Raw genomic sequence first — 4014 nt, forward strand, 5'->3', positions numbered from 1 at the left:
GTCTTGTCTTATTTTTTTTTAAACTTAAGCAATAAGATAAGTGTAATCTTGTGATATTTTTGTCATTATATTGAGTATACAATCCTATTTAAGAACATTATTTTAAAGACTTATGTATGAGTGATTATTAGCTAGTTTCATGTACTGGCAGAGCTCATTCAGGACAGGTTGAAGTGTAATCTGAGGCACATACCAACCAGTGACTGTGAATGACATATGAATGGACAAAGCCATTGATCACGTGGCACTATCCATTCCTATGTGAAGAATCAATAGCGGATTGAAGCAAAATTAAGTCTGTTAAGATGGCGTCTCATGGAGACATAACATGCGCAGTTTGAGCTACTCCAGGAAGTGACTTTGCAGGCTAGCCCCCCTCTCATTGAGTAACTCAAGTTGAAGGCCGACCGGGGGACTGCAGATTGTCATTAGTAACTAAATTATCCTTATAACTTGTTCTGTGTTCAATTTTTAAATAATCAGTTCAAGGACATACATCTGGTGTATTACAAGCAATTATTTGGACCATGATTGTCTTCTAAACCTGATTTTATTTACACAAAGATTGACCACGAAAATTGAAATTTTTCCATTCACTATAATCATGGGGGATCCTGTTTACTGCAAACAATGCCTGCAGTACCACAGTCAGCCTTGAACTCCCATGGCTTCAATGAGAAAGGCCTGTCGTTCTCCCCTGATACAGTACCACAGTCAGCCTTGAACTCCCATGGCTTCAATGAGAAAGGCCTGTCGTTCTCCCCTGATACAGTACCACAGTCAGCCATTAAAATGAAAATATTTCCATTTCATTGTGTGCTACACAGGTATTGCAACACATTTTTCTTGTCAGAGTCTCAACCAAGTGTACCGTAGCTGTGGATGCTACTGTAAGGTGCTGGTGTTGCACAATACGTAGCTAATCAGCTGTGGATGCTACTGTAAGGTGCTGGTGTTGCACAATACGTAGCTAATCAGCTGTGGATGCCAACTGCAAACTCAAGCAAATCTGACGAGTCAAACACGAAACCCCCTTTATTATGATCAAACTATTACACTTTCAAAACAAATGTTACCAGGAGATGTTTCCATAGGAACAGCATTGCAGCACAACACAGGGCTGTTGTATATTCAGAGCTGTACAACATTTAGTTGCGTGTTTCCCTTGGATATTGAAATGCAGGCACTACCAAGGTTTTTTCCCCCACAAGTTCTGTATTGCTTGTGTTCTGTTTCCCTTTGATGATTTTACTATAGCCAGCCAGGTGTAGTGCCAGTCTCAGTACCAAATTGCACCCTATTCCCTATATAGTGCACTCCTTTTGATCAGAGCTCTATGAGCCAAGGTCAAAAGTAGTGCACTACAAAAGGAATAGCATGCCATTTGGGACATATCCGTACTCCTCCCTCTGCCCCTGCAACAGGACCCAGCATGCCAACAGAGAGGTGTGGTTTAGGTTCATAAAACAATAGAATGTACAATCAGTCTTGTACAAGTTATGATCAGGGTTGGGTAGGTTACTTTCTAAATGTTTCTTTAACTTTATTTAACTACACAAGTCAGTTAAGAACAAATTCTTACTTACAATAATGGCCTAGAAATAGTGGATTCACTGCCTTGTTCAGAACAACAGATCTTTAACTTGTCAACTCGGGGATTTGATCTAGCAACCTTTCAGTTACTGGCCCAACGCTCTAACCACTAGGCTACCTGCCGCCACAGGTTGCTGTTACAGTTACTAGTTACCTGTCCAAAATTATAATCAGTAATGTAATTTACGGATTACCCAAATTTAGTAACGTAATCTGATCACATTCAGTTACTTTGAGATGACTTTCGCTTTAAGAGTCATTAGAAGAAGATAAAATGTATGTTACCAATTGAATGACATCTATTGCAGGATAAATCAATGTTAAAGTTTACATAGCTGGCCATATATGGATGGTACATATTATTTTATGTGTTGGTTATATAGGCTTCTTCTAACCCATCGTTTCTACTACATATAATAATACAATTCAATTATATCTTTACATTAATATATATAATATATATATCATTCCAAAAATGGATGAAGCAACAACAGATTGCCCCTTTAAGTCTATCAGAAGTGTGCAAGTTTGAGCATGTGTCCATTAGGCATGAATTAGATTGAGCAATAAAAGCATCTGTTGTTCCACAGGCTGGGATCCACACTATGCATCTGTTGTTCCACAGGCTGGGATCCACACTATGCATCTGTTGTTCCACAGGCTGGGATCCACACTATGCATCTGTTGTTCCACAGGCTGGGATCCACACTATGCATCTGTTGTTCCACCGGCTGGGATCCACACTATGCATCTGTTGTTCCACAGGCTGGGATCCACACCATGCATCTGTTGTTCCACAGGCTGGGATCCACACTATGCATCTGTTGTTCCACAGGCTGGGATCCACACTATGCATCTGTTGTTCCACAGGCTGGGATCCACACTATGCATCTGTTGTTCCACAGGCTGGGATCCACACTATGCTTCTGTTGTTCCACAGGCTGGGATCCGCACTATGCATCTGTTGTTCCACAGGCTGGGATCCACACTATGCAGCTGTTGTTCCACAGGCTGGGATCCACACTATGCATCTGTTGTTCCACAGGCTGGGATCCACACTATGCATCTGTTGTTCCACAGGCTGGGATCCACACTATGCATCTGTTGTTCCACAGGCTGGGATCCACACTATGCATCTGTTGTTCCACAGGCTGGGATCCACACTATGCATCTGTTGTTCCACAGGCTGGGATCCACACTATGCATCTGTTGTTCCACAGGCTGGGATCCACACTATGCATCTGTTGTTCCACAGGCTGGGATCCACACTATGCATCTGTTGTTCCACAGGCTGGGATCCACACTATGCATCTGTTGTTCCACAGGCTGGGATCCGCACTATGCAGCTGTTGCAAGAGCGCATTTTCCACTGGCTGTCCACTGGTTTCAAAAACAATGATTGACAGGCAGCTTCAACTTCTTGAATTCAACCATTATTGGGTTCAAATCAAAATCAAATTGTATTTGTCACATGCGCCGAATACAACAGTGAAATGTGAAATGCTTACAAGCCCTTAACCAACAATGCTTTAATTAAGAAGTTAAGAAAAATAAGGGTTAAATAAAAAAATAAAAAAAATAAAATAAAAGTAACAAATAATTAAACAGCAGCAGCAGTAAAATAACAATAGCAATATGTACATGTAGGTAGAGTTAAAGGGACTATGCATAGATAATAAACAGAGAGTATCAGCAGCATAAAGAGAGGGGGTATCCCTTTGATTAACAAATACACGTCTATTCATAAACAGCCATCCAAAACAACCACAATACGTAAGGCGCAAATAGCTAAATGAGAGAGCAGCAGTTTGATTTACTTCAGTGTGCTATGTAGATATCAATAATAAGTGATATCCGTGTCGCCGTAGACTACACAACTATGGACTGCTGTCATCCTTACCTCCAAGAGTTTATTCAAATTGGATTTTCTTTGGATGCCGACAGCAGTCGTACCACTGAAAGACACAACTTGGACTGTAGCCTACAAAAGCCGATTCCTGCTCTTTTCCCGCGATCCATCAAACACATTTGGTGTGTCATCATAGTGGTCTCTGACGTGGTCAGACTCGCTGAGGTGGAACAAATTTATACGTGTGCCTTTTTTTCAATTGTGATTTGAACTGTCATTGGGAAAACAGAGAAGTGTCAAATATTTTTTTCGCAAACATCCTTTCTGAATTTAAAAGTAATCCTCGAAGTAATCATCTAGTTTTTCAAAAGTATCTTTAATCTGATTACAATTTTTTGGCTGGTAACATAATTGATTACAGTTAGTTTTTTTAATCCTTTACATGTAAACCGTTACTCCCCAACCCTGGTTATTTAATAGATACATATATAACTAGGCAAGTCAGTTAAGAACAAATTCTTATTTACAATGACCTACATGATGCTAGGCAAATTGTGCACTGCCCTATGGGA

The sequence above is a fragment of the Oncorhynchus mykiss genome, chromosome 14 (genome assembly GCF_057628025.1).
Source record: "Oncorhynchus mykiss isolate SJ-2025 chromosome 14, ASM5762802v1, whole genome shotgun sequence".
Taxonomy (NCBI): domain Eukaryota; kingdom Metazoa; phylum Chordata; class Actinopteri; order Salmoniformes; family Salmonidae; genus Oncorhynchus; species Oncorhynchus mykiss.